General features: G+C 47.0%; 1 long non-coding RNA gene across 1 annotated transcript; it reads left to right on the top strand.

Moving 5' to 3' along the window:
- Positions 1-5,630: 5,630 nt before the first annotated feature.
- LOC147123167 (uncharacterized) lies at positions 5,631-11,203 on the top strand. The gene is made up of 2 exons (XR_015073738.1): positions 5,631-9,997; positions 10,806-11,203. It is a non-coding gene; the product is annotated as an uncharacterized LOC147123167 (long non-coding RNA).
- Positions 11,204-13,904: the final 2,701 nt, after the last annotated feature.

Raw genomic sequence — 13,904 nt, 5'->3', positions numbered from 1 at the left:
AATTGGAAAAGAGGGAGAAGGAGTTGTTGCTTTTAGCCTACACTACTTGTAGTGCTTTGTGTTACAGGTAGTGTAGGATTCGCAAAATTGGACTTTGTATTAATAAGGGTCAAATGTAAGAAGAGGCCGTGATTTTAAAGACTGTTTTAAAAGAAGCCCAGAAAAAGGGGCATACAAAATGGCCACCATACCATGTGACCAGCTTATTGGGACACTTTAAAATGGTTCCTGCGAATCCTCAGACAGCTTTGTGGATTCAACCCACAGCAAGTTCTGGAAGCCGTTTCTGAGAGAACGAAACCAGACCCACACATACATATGGATTAGATGCAGATCCAGTCAAGATCGGCCTGGAGACAGAGGCCATCTAAATGTTGACCCAGGCAAAAGGGGACAGTTTCATATTCATGAGAACAGCACCAAGGACTAGATAACGAGATCAGCAGGACATTAAAAACAATTAAGGTCATCCCAGACCAGAGATGGGCCTTTACCGGCCATCGAAAACATTTTAAAATATAATAACTACCCCGCTGTGCTCCCAGCCCGCCAAAAGTTAAACAAAGACTAACCTGATTTTGGGCGGGAAGTGGAGACTGCTGAAGAAAGGTATAACTGGAGGAGTTGGAGTGGTAGGGGCACTCACTCAGAGGACGCAGAGCTCACGCAGACACTCGGGAAACTCTGAAGGAGACACCGGAGTTGTAGTTGGAGACAGCAGTGGGTGAAGAGGAGTCGCTTCGGGAGAAGATCAGCAAACTCCTCTCCACCACCGGAGGAGGAAGAAGAATTAAGCCAAACACCAAGAAGGCCGTTCAAAGCCGGCGTCCTGCCCCGGGAAAGCACATCAGGAGATCATCGACCATCCCTGGGCCATTGCCGAAATGAGAGGCCATCGACCCAACTAGGGAGAAGAAACAAAAAAATAAAACCCCAAGAGAAGAAACCTTCCAGCTACCCCGGCTCAGGAGAAGAGATAAAAACAAACTGAAGAAGCGATGGGAACCAGCCCAAGGCTCCTCTGACCAGGGTCGAGCCGACGATCCCCGACCCCACCGGCAGCCAGAACCAGCCGGTGTCCAGCCGCCCCCGACCCCCACCTCAGGAGAGGTGTGGCGCAGCTCGCTGGGGTTCCATGATCCACGAGGAGACGGAGCGCCTGAAGGGATCAAAACACAGACTTGTCGCTCCCGAGACCCCGACCATTGTACCCAAGTGACTAGAATCGGCGCAGCCCGTCTACCTGTGTGTGCTGCGATATGATGTATGGAGACGACCCCTCGTGGAGATGGAGGTGGAGGAGGCGAAGGGAACCTATCTGTTGGACACGGGAGCATCGTGCACCATAATCCACGCAGATAACCCCACCGCCTCGCCTCTGTCCACTGGGGTCCCGTACCTTCTGTCGGGCTTCACGGGTGAAGAACAGGCTGGCGCGCATTCCCTTCCCCTCTCCATTCGTTTAGGACCACTCCGCACCACGTGGACGTGTACCCTGATGAAGTGGGAGGTGGGAGGTGGAACGGGAGTCCTGGGGTCTGATTTCTTGGTAGCCCATGGGATCCACGTGGACCTAAGAAATCATTGTCTCTGGGGAGCGGGTACGAGTGTGAAGGAGATGGAAAGTGTCAAGGAGAACCCTACGAAGGCGCAGGTTGGCCAGCGAGAAGTAAAGTTCTTAGGTCCAACACTATGCGCTGGCGAGAGAACCGTAGACCAGGAGGATAGACCAGAATCGGTGGAAAATCCACCGGTCTACACCACTCACACAGTGGAGGTGTCCCGACGCAACAAGTGGTTTCGCATGAAGCGGTGCAAACTGTTTAAACCGGGTGCAAGAACATCAGCAACCGAAGCCAGGTCTGAGGGTAAAGATCCTCAGCCTGAGGTGCACGATGAGTCACAGACCACACAAGCTGGCGTTGTAGCCTGCTTGGAAGGAGAAGCTGTCCCGCCCACCTGGGGGGAGCTTTCCCCGATGGCCTGGGACTCGGACGAGGAGGGGCCCGAACAACAAGGTCCCGCCCTCGACACGATCCTGGAGGAGGTGGAGTCGGAGGACGGAGGTCCCGCCCTCGACTCAAGCGTGGGGGAGGTAGAAATTGGGGGCAGAGATTCTCCACCTGTAGGGACAGGTGAGGAGGAGCCATCTGCCACAGGCCCAATTCCCGAAGGGGCGGAGCCTGAGGGAAGGGAGCCGAAGCCCACAGTCGTGGAAGAGCCACGGGCTGTGAGAGCTAAAGTCCCACCCGAAGGTCCACTCGCCAAGGGAGCCTGCCCAAATCCCAAAGGGGCGGAGCCTGAGGGAAGGGAGCCGAAGCCCACAGTCGTGGAAGAGCCATGGACTGTGAGAGCTAAAGTCCCACCCGAAGATCCACTCGCTAAGGGAGCCACGCCCAAAGTGCCTCTTCGCAGGTCGACTCGTACACCTCAGCCAGTGAAACCTTGACCCGAGTCCCCCGTTCTCAGTAAACGCTGACCTGAGAAATCCTTGACAAAACGCAGTCCCCGATTAACAGCAAAAGGCTGTGGGGAACCCAAGCCACAGGTCACTGCAGCCCCGCCACAGGGAGCGGCGAGCTGCAGTCCAATCAGGGATTAGGCAAGCCGCCCGGGGACGGGCGGCGCTGTACATAAGATAAGTTTAGGTTTAAGTTTAAGATGTGTAAATATTAAAATGATTAGAGTTTAAGTAGTTTTAAATCTGCCGTGTGTTATTGGACCGAGGTCGAAAGACCCGATCATGCTGTCACCTAAGCCAGAATCTCTCGGGAGCCTGGCTATATTGTGTGATTTATTACAGAAGCCAGTAAAGATGAGAGGGATCCTCATTGCGTTCGTGACAATCAGGTGGAGCTGGGCCTATCGGGGTCACACTAAGGACTCTACCATCTACGGGTGCTCTGGCGACAGAGGCCCCATCGCGACTGACGGAACCGGCCCACGGGACGCTGAATAGAATGCTGCCTACTTCCATGAAGGAAGGTGGCCAGGCTGGCTGGGGTCGAACTCTACTGAATACTCCAGCCAGACGGGGTTTGCCTACAGAGAAACGTCTCTGATTTGCCCCAGGGTGCGGATCATTGCACCCAGGATCAGCGTCACCGTGGGCAAGAAGATTTGCTTGAACTGTCTGGGACATGTACCTTTGGATCGTTGGTGGTGGCTGGCAAGTTGAGCAGCACCATGAAGAACTCCACTGTGGAATGGGAGAGATCGGGTAACAATACCCATCGGACAATTATGGGAACTCACGGGGGGTTGAGAGTCTGTTGGGACAAATGGTGGGAACCAGATGAGGGGATCTACATCTGTATGTGGGGTTCAGAATGCGCTTGCCCCACAGGCATCTCCATCTTTTTCCAAAGACAGTGGCAGGATGCTGGACAAGGAATGAGGTGGGACATCAGCACACGGGCATGCGGAGTCCCATACTCTCAGATCCCAGTAAACGCCACCGAGCTCATCACCCAACCCCGCAAGCCCCTGCCCATAATTCCGGTAGCTAAAGCCCTCAAGGAAGGGTGCCCCACCACGACAAAGGTACCTGGGAACAGATTGGTATTGGTGCCCACAGGTCAGGTACTGCACCAAGGGGTCCACTACGCGGTGACTTCGGTGATTTTAAACCTCAACGAGGTACGATTGCCAGTATGGTGCCCCAAGGAAACGGAGCAATTATAGTAGGTCCTGTTAACAAACATGTTTAAACAGTTTTACGAATTCGACTTTGCCGATGTCGACAGAGCTGAATTGTACACCACACCACATGAGACCTTGGACAAAATAGGGAGGCAAAGAAGGGGTGCAGTAAATGATATTTTCACAGCTTTCAGTACAGGAACTTCTGTCATCAACACACTGGGTGATGTGGAGCTGCAAACCCAGATCAATGGTTTGAAAACACAGTTAAGAAAGATACTGACTGACGAGAGTAAGGTAGTGGGTTCTGAGTTACACGAGGACCAGGCCTTGACACTACACTTAAAAGAGATTATAGCTGAGCTGGAGAAACACGCTGAAGTAAGATATTAAAAATTGGATTTAATAAGGAAAAACAAACCAGGATTCATCTGTAACACCAATATACAAAATGGAGGGAATAGGTTAATTCGTGCTCCGAGTTGTACAATAGAAGTCTGTAAAAGTTGTATAAACCCAGATAAGGTTTAAACAGGACTATGGGTTAACTGCGGAGAGATTAAAACTGTCAATACAACCCCTTAGAAAGAGGGAGAGATATATGGGTTCGGCCACGCGAGTCGACACCCTTGCACTTAAGGGTTTGTTAAGTGTGAAGCTCAATAGGGTTCTATTCTTTTAACTAACTAAAGTGTTTTTGCTCTGTAGAAATAATTCAAGAGAGAGAGACAGAAAGTCTGCGGATTGCCCGCTTTGGAAAGATCTACTATCTTAGAGAAATACTTAGAAAGACCAAGCCATCTGACAACAGCAAATGGACGATCGTAAAGTAATAAAATTGAGGCCTGGGTCATGAGAAAGTAACAAGACCAACTGATAACGAAATGTGAGATTTGTAAGCGACTGGAAGAATGGAATGTCATGGTTTTATAATTACAATTTAACTATAATTCTGTATATGTTAATAAGCTTATCCCCGCCTTTAGGGCAGGGCCTTAAGTTTTGTATAACTGTGAGAACCTCAAGAGATTCGGTGGAGTTGGAGCCTTGTGTTGGGACGCAAGAGCCATAGCTCCCCAGGCCTGAATAAACCGTTTTTACTTCAATTATTGGGTCTGTCTTTCTTACAACAAGCCAGTGTTGTCGACTGTGTATATCACTCAGTCCACACTTTGGGGGCTTACATCAATTGGCGACGAGGATGGGATTCGCGTTCTGAACCAGACTCTCGGACAGCGTTAACCTAAGACGGGTGAGTATGTTTTAATTACCACCTGTAAAATTAGGGGTTAATCGCTGGCGAGACGGTGAGTCAGAATCGACGTATAAAAGAACTATAAAAAGAAAGACACCCTTAATTGAAGGCGGTTAAAAAGATAGGGATAAGGTGTTCCCTAAGCCGTATAGCGGCGAACCGACGGGGCGGAAAACCCTGGGAGGCAGAGAAGTCCTCATTTAGCCGTAGGTAGGCGAACCGACGGGGCGGAAAACCCTGGGAGGCAGAGAAGTCCTCATTTAGCCGTAGGTAGGCGAACCGACGGGGCGGAAAACCCTGGGAGGCAGAGAAGTCCTCATTTAGCCGTAGGTAGGCGAACCGACGGGGCGGAAAACCCTGGGAGGCAGAGAAGTCCTCATTTAGCCGTGTGTAGGCGAACCGACAGGGGCGGAAAGACCCCTACCCCGGGGAGGCGGGAAATCCTCTTTATCCGTGAGACGGCGAAATCTCAACAATTGAATGAATGGGTGCACCGTGGTGAGTGAATGAGATAAAACCCTGCGGTCATAAGGAGGTGAGAACGGACAAGGGTGAGGTCTGTCCCCAGCACCTAGCCTGAGCCTGAATTAAGAGGACAGTAGTCCCACGTGACGGCCAGGATCAAGTAGGACGCCGGGAGCTACAGACCCCACAGTACCGAAACCTCAGGACTAAAGGGTTGGTGTGTGTCTAACGAAACGAAGTGACTAATAGAAAGCAAGAAACGAATGAAGGTGACGCTATGGGGCGAACAACGTAGCGTACAAACCTAATTCCTCAACATCGTGAATTATGCGTGAAACATAGCAGTTAGTTATGACTAAGAGGGTGGAAGAAGAATCCTCAAAGGACCTGGATTCTATAACCCGACTCCTGGAAAATAAAAAGAAACAGTGCAGAGAGCCAAAGGCTTGGTGGGGAGGAGCTAAAGATAAAGAGGCAACAGATAATGTAAGGAATTGAAACAGAAGGGAGAGATAAAGAAGGAAAAAGATCTAATTTGCAGGCGAACCAATTTGAAACCCCAGCAAAAAAAAAACAAACAAACAGGGATTTGGAAACTAGGGAAAGCTGTTGAGTCACAGATTTAAAAAGGAAGGAAAAGATAAACTTAAAGCTTTACCAACATGGAAGTTATTAGCATCTGTACCAAGACAAGTAAAACACGAGATTTGCTGAGTGAAAGGAACCTTAGACATATGCTGAAATTACAGTTTGTATAAAAATGTGAGAGTGTGGATGTTTTCCTGATTAGGAATGTTTAAGAGGTTACAATATTCCTTTGTCTGAAAATCTGTCCGTTAAGAAAAAGAAATGTCTGCTGTGTGTTGTAGCTCCACCCACTTCTCTGTGTTAAAGTAAAAGCATTTAACTCTTTTGTCTTGTCGGGGATTTTGGAAGTTTAAGAATGTGCAAATAAGATTGTGCCCTCAGAATGAAAAAAACCTATTACAATTTAAGTTAAGCTGGAGTGTAAAAACTGAGAAGAGCAACAAAAAGTTTGTTTAATGAAAGATTAAGTTTCAGTCTAAGATCTAACCTTGGAGTTATGAGGTAAATTAACCTATTAAAACCAGACTTTCATTGTGGCCACAGTGAAATTCTGGTTGATGTAAATTGGTGTAGTCCGAATTGAATAAGATAACTCAACTCCGCAAGAATATCCGATAGTGGCAGGTCCCTCTACAATATTTAATTGACTATGGTACTGGAAGCCTTATAGAAGGCGGGACTAGAGTTAAACCTTAGAAAGGTATAGGTAGGGAAGGATGAAGTAGTCTACCTAGGATACATAGTGACACAAGGGAAGAGACAAATGCCCAAAAACAGATGGGAGGGGCATTAGGACTGGCTGCGTGCTTTGATTGCTCGCAAGCTTCTAGGGATGGCAGCAGGAAGGGACCGCGCCAGAGAGGGGAGGGGGATCCGAGGATGTTTGTTGATGCATTGGTAGGGGGCCGACAGTGCAAAATGTTAATAGACACAGGAGCCACAATCTCATTGACAGACTTACCCTTACCCCGAACAAAACTTTCAGTTAGTATAGCAGGAATCGGTGGACGAAGAATCAGGGCTTATAAGAGCGAAACAGTCTTACTAGAAATTGGCTATAATAATAATACCTACACAGTTGTGGGTATGCGAGAGCACCGAAGGAACAATCCTAGGGATAGATATACTGCGAGAAGTAGGAGCTTTAGTCGACCCTAAAGCGAATGAAGTGTACTGGCCCCCAGATTATAAGTCAAACAAACAGGCAGGCCCGGGAAACAAAGTAGAAATGGCCCAGCCTATACAGGATTTGATCAAAGGGGGGTAGCCAAAGGAAAATGTGTAAACCTATATAGATAGTCGGAATGCCTTTGGGGTGGTGTCTGATTACATGATAGCGGGAGTAGGCAGGGATATATGACACCAGGAGAAGACCCGTAAGAGACAAGAATATAATCAAAGAATTAGTAGGAACCTCTCTCCTACCCAAAGAGTCTGTAATAATAAATTAAAGCACACAAGAGGATGGGCAGCTAAACGATCAACTGAGAGAGGGAATCTGACCAATGAAGCCCAAATGTTCATGTTGAATCAAAGTGTGAAACCACAGCTGTCTTTCAGTCAGGGATGTTTTTGGGTTGCGTGGAGTGACGCAATAATGTTTAGCTCCACCTTCAAAAGCCTGCGAAGGAGTTAACCCTTTCCACTGACAGCTGTTTGAGTTCACCAAGTAACAACTTCAGTATTACTGAACAGAATTTAAAGATATTGGACATTATTAAATGTAAATTTCTTAATGTTGAGTTAATATTTCCCCACAGTGATAGAAGGAAAATTAGGATTTGATAAATGGAAGTTATCTTATAAACTAATTGCAGCACCGTCTCAAACGGCAGGGAGGCTGCTTGGGAAGCTGTCCTGTTACCCAAAGATAAATCTGGACAGATAGTTAGAGACATGAGGCCAAAGACCAACAGATTATACGGGATCGAGAACAGGATACACGGGACGACCAGAAGGAGGTCTTTGCAATAGACAGCAAAGTGATAGCAGAAATAATACCAGCCAAACCAGGGCTAGCACCCAGATGGTCAGGACCTTATGAAGTATTAATGAATAATGACACGTGCTCATGTAGATGGGTCTGGAACGGGTAAAGGAAGGTGGAAACACTGGACCCAGTTAAAAATATATAAGAAAGACAATGAGTAAACCAGAGATGGTGCCCTTTTTGACAGAGTGAGGAGTATACTAGAAGATATAAAGAATGGGAAGGGGAGTTACTACATATATCAATGATAGGGCTGTGTATGATGATATTATATGCCATAGTTTGCATCTTCAGGTATGTCTGGGGACAGAGCCACAGAACAAGAAATGAACCAGATGTACAGCATTTTGAACTGATAAAATGTATAAGAGCAGAATAATTCTAACTGGCTGGTGACGACCAGCCCCCTTTTTGTAATTACAGGAACATTGGACGTCCGGAATGAGATGGAGCGTCCTCGCCTTGATTCTAGGGATAAATATAAGTATTGCCATTATCGAGGGGGATTAGTAATAAGGAGAACACAGGATGAGGTGTATTTTAGTGTAGCACATAGAGTTACTAAGCTTGCCATTAATATGAGTACTTTTGAGATACAAAACAAACTTGGAACTCCCTGTGGGTAAAACAATTAGAGGATCCACAGGAGGAAAAAATCTATCTTACAAAGATGTAAGAAACGGGGAGTATTGGAAACGACCGGAGCAGGGTATGCGGCCGGGTTAGCAACAGTTAATAGCTTGGACATAGAAGGAGTAAACAAAGGAGTAGAAGAACTACGAGCAAAAATAGAGAAGTTACTAAAACAAGCTACTGGAAATAGCCAGCAATTGACACTGGCAGGGAAACCAAACAATAATGCAATTGTCGGGGGTGGAAGAGATAGTAGCCCCCCATGCAGAAACAATCAATACAATTATTAATAGACTTAATAATGCTTCTTGCCAAACCGATAAGGAGCTAATATGTGCCACGTAGGGCTCATGGCTATTGTCGAATGCTCAGCATAACATGAGGCAAATAAATAATGGACAGATCCCTGATTGGATTACTAATGAGGATCTGGAACCTTGGATTGACACAAATAAAAGCCTATGTAAGGAATGTAAAATGGGACAAGTACACCGGGCAGGTGATTGTCTGACCCCATGGACTAAGATGATTGGCTTTGTACTGGCCATCCCACAATTCCCAGAAGGGGGACAACCCCGATACGACGTGATTAATATAGGAGAAGTACAAAGAGAAAGTGGGTTAAATATCATGATGTCCCTACCAAGACACTTTGGGAAAGGGATGAAGATAATAAACAGAAGAATGAAACCTAAAGGGGGGTGGTAGTGGATGGGTGCCACCACAAGGGAAGGACATGGGTGTGCACACACCCCCCCACCGAGGGAGACACATCCGAGTACGGATTTACGAAAATTACCAATTGCACCCTCGAGGTTCACCCAAGGGGATACACCGGACCTGGGTAGCATCAAGGAACAATGGGACCTGTTGTGTCACCACAATTGAACAGAAATATGAATATCAAGATATGGCTTATACCATTCCCCAACCAAACCGTTGTATTGGTCTAAAGATACCTATACAGATAGGAAAACCTGGTCATTTGATAATATGAGACTTACTAAAAAGGGTTGAAACTTATGTCATACCAGAGCCCAAGGCAATTCCTAAGTTAGAGGAAGCTTGGCAGAAGTTACGGCAGGAAACAAAGGAAATTTTAAAGTACTATCATAAAATAGAAGAAGGCTTAAAGAAACAACAAAAAGACATCAGTACAACATTAGAGGAAACTCACCCACTTCCTCATATTTTGATAATTGGGGACCAGGATGGTCGGGGACTTTGGGCGCCTCGGTGGTACAAGGCATAATGATATTTCTCTTGATTGTTATTATGATATATTGTGTATTTTTATTTCTCCAGTGCCTTTGTGCCAGAATGAGTAAGGCCGAAATTGGTGCGGTGAAAGAAGTAGAGCCTGAGGAGGGGCAGGTAGCGATGTTAAGAATGGACAACTCCCCCGCCTCTCCAAGGCAAATGGTGTAAGACGCGATGGGAAGCCCTGAAATTATATGGGATTAATTGGGCATGGTAATTAATGACCGGGCCGGCCAACCGTAAGATGGAGGTGGCAGGAGGAGGGTGGCAGAAGGAGGGTGGTGAATGAGGATTGGTGTGTGATGACAGTCTCGAATTGGCACGTCACACACCCCACGTGGGAATGAGGGACAGGCTTGAGCAGAAAAGCCTCAACCATTAGTGTAGGGTCTAAGGGGCCCCGGGAATGGTTACACCGGACGGAGTGCATAAAGGAAAGCCCACCCTAAAGGAAAGACCACCGTAAAGGAAAGACCACCATACCACAGAGGGGGAAGTCGGCCTCCAAATTGATAAGATATATATACATGTATAACCTAAACTGGTAGAAGGCCAGGGAGTGCACGCTCTGGCAGACACCAGGAAGTGGAAATACATGTTGACCTGTTTGGAGCAATTGTCCAAAGGTCAAAAGGGGGGATTGAAGTAAGATATTAAAAATTGGATTTAATAAGGAAAAACAAACCAGGATTCATCTGTAACACCAATATACAAAATGGAGGGAATAGGTTAATTCGTGCTCCGAGTTGTACAATAGAAGTCTGTAAAAGTTGTATAAACCCAGATAAGGTTTAAACAGGACTATGGGTTAACTGCGGAGAGATTAAAACTGTCAATACAACCCCTTAGAAAGAGGGAGAGATATATGGGTTCGGCCACGCGAGTCGACACCCTTGCACTTAAGGGTTTGTTAAGTGTGAAGCTCAATAGGGTTCTATTCTTTTAACTAACTAAAGTGTTTTTGCTCTGTAGAAATAATTCAAGAGAGAGAGACAGAAAGTCTGCGGATTGCCCGCTTTGGAAAGATCTACTATCTTAGAGAAATACTTAGAAAGACCAAGCCATCTGACAACAGCAAATGGACGATCGTAAAGTAATAAAATTGAGGCCTGGGTCATGAGAAAGTAACAAGACCAACTGATAACGAAATGTGAGATTTGTAAGCGACTGGAAGAATGGAATGTCATGGTTTTATAATTACAATTTAACTATAATTCTGTATATGTTAATAAGCTTATCCCCGCCTTTAGGGCAGGGCCTTAAGTTTTGTATAACTGTGAGAACCTCAAGAGATTCGGTGGAGTTGGAGCCTTGTGTTGGGACGCAAGAGCCATAGCTCCCCAGGCCTGAATAAACCGTTTTTACTTCAATTATTGGGTCTGTCTTTCTTACAACAAGCCAGTGTTGTCGACTGTGTATATCACTCAGTCCACACTTTGGGGGCTTACATCACACGCCAAAACGGTAAATGCTCTCATCCGGGAGGATCGGAATGCGTCCGATCAGGCTGCGCAGAACGAAGCTTGTGTGCTATACGGGGCGTGGTTACTGGGCGAGGGCCGCAGTAATCTGGAGGATTTAAAGCAAGGTTTAGTCCCCTCCTGGATCAGCAACAAGCACCTCGCAGCCCTCCACCCTTTTGAGAATGCATTGAGTCCATGCCAGCTCAGTCTAGCCTCAGAGGCCTACCCAGTCCCAGTGGACTGTGGACAGTCTAATCACACCATTATGGGTATAGTGGTAAGAATGCCGGTGATGGGAAAGACAGCAAAACCCGCCCCGGTATACAGGGTGGAGAACATTGGAGTCATTCAGGGGGGTGCGCACATTCGCTACACAGGGGTCCCACCTTAGGTCATTCGATGGGAGCATGCAATGACGGGTACCGACCTCTCGGGGTGCCGGAGCCGGGGAGCACACATCATCCTGTGTCCCCAGCACTTGAATGCCCATTCAAAACCACAGTGCGGGTTCAGAACTGCTGGCACGAAGCCTATAAATTGCACCATGGAGGCAATGGCACAAGGCCATGTGCCCCCGCAGGTGGCATATATAGGAGGTGGGACATACTGTGTCACCACTGCAGCGCCCCACTACCAGCATGGACAGCACGGTTGGTGTCCGGTTAGTGACAGCAGCTTCTGTTTCAAGCCCAGGGCAGAAGTTCAAGTGGCCCAAGAGCGAATTGTCCCCATACCTGAACCTTCCACTGTTCACATCACTGTGAAAGAGAATTTCACCGATCAGCAGCGATTTGTTGCACATTTTGGATATATCATTCCCCCTCTCCCTGAACACCTCACCAAGATATTAAAAGCCGTTGTTGTTTCACAGAAACACTTCTACACACTGGAGGAGAAGACTTTAGAGATAGGGGCAGACATATTGGATATAGTGACCCCACCATGGTGGGACCTGTTCACTAATATAGAAGTCCCTTCCTGGATGAGGATAGCCTCCCACATTCTTGTAGTGTGCCAGGTTATCATTGTAGTTTATTTACTGCTTGTACACTGTAAAAAGGTCAAACATTCGCAAAAGTACGAGAATAGAGGGGAATAGAGGGAGCATTATGTGCGGGTAGAAGAAGAGACACCCATTTAGATTTTGCTGCTTTGTATAAAGTTAAAGTTTTCCCTCCCTCCTCTGTATTATTTTGATATGTATTCATGTGCATTGTGATTTTCATGTGTATTTTATTTTATTATTGAAGTCTTATTAGATGTGATGTTATTATTAGAAGGTAATGTGTATGCACGAGGTGATGTAGGGGTATAAGGCCCCCCTCCACGCCTGGAAGTAAGTTGTTAGATTTTTAACTCCAAGGTATTGCCATCTATAGATGCTTAATGTACACTAGATTTTTCTGAAATGGGAAATGCATGTGTCGTGGGGTCATAGATAGGTAAATACTGGGGATGGTTAGATTGTGGAAAGTCAGAACATTTTGCTCACCCAGATTTATGATACTTCAAGCAAGTTACAGTATCATCAGGGGGGGAGTGTAGGATCTGCAAAATTGGACTTTGTATTAATAAGGGTCAAATGGCAGAAGAGGCCGTGATTTTAAAGACTGTTTTAAAAGAAGCCCAGAAAAAGGGGCATACAAAATGGCTACCATACCATGTGACCAGCATATTGGGACACTTTAAAATGGTTCCTGCGAATCCTCAGACAGCTTTGTGGATTCAACCCACAGCAAGTTCTGGAAGCCGTTTCTGAGAGAACAAAACCAGACCCACACATATACATATGGATTAGATGCAGATCCAGTCAAGATCGGCCTGGAGACAGAGGCCATCTAAATGTTGACCCAGACAAAAGGGGACAGTTTCATATTCATGAGAACAGCACCAAGGACTAGGTAACGAGATCAGCAGGACATTAAAAACAATGAAGGTCATTCCAGACAAGGGATGGGCCTTTACTGGCCATCGAAAACATTTTAAAATATAATAACTACCCCGCTGTGCTCCCAGCCCGCCAAAAGTTAAACAAAGACTAACCTGATTTTGGGCGGGAAGTGGAGACTGCTGAAGAAAGGTATAACTGGAGGAGTTGGAGTGGTAGGGGCACTCACTCAGAGGACGCAGAGCTCACGCAGACACTCGGGAAACTCTGAAGGAGACACCGGAGTTGTAGTTGGAGACAGCAGTGGGTGAAGAGGAGTCGCTTCGGGAGAAGATCAGCAAACTCCTCTCCACCACCGGAGGAGGAAGAAGAATTAAGCCAAACACCAAGAAGGCCGTTCAAAGCCGGCGTCCTGCCCCGGGAAAACACATCGGGAGATCATCGACCATCCCTGGGCCATTGCCGAAATGAGAGGCCATCGACCCAACTTGGGAGAAGAAACAAAAAAATAAAACCCCAAGAGAAGAAACCTTCCAGCTACCCCGGCTCGGGAGAAGAGATAATAACAAACTGAAGAAGCGATGGGAACTAGCCCAAGGCTCCTCTGACCAGGGTCGAGCCATTGATCCCCGACGCCGCCGACAGCCAGAACCAGCCGGTGTCCAGCCGCCCCCGACCCCCACCTCAGGAGAGGTGTGGCGCAGCTCGCTGGGGTTCCCC

This window comes from Somniosus microcephalus, chromosome 2, assembly GCF_052327205.1.
Source record: "Somniosus microcephalus isolate GS21.2 chromosome 2, FLI_Smic_1.0, whole genome shotgun sequence".
In the NCBI taxonomy this organism is placed as follows: Eukaryota; Metazoa; Chordata; class Chondrichthyes; order Squaliformes; family Somniosidae; genus Somniosus; species Somniosus microcephalus.
This window is presented reverse-complemented; position numbering and strand designations above follow the sequence as displayed.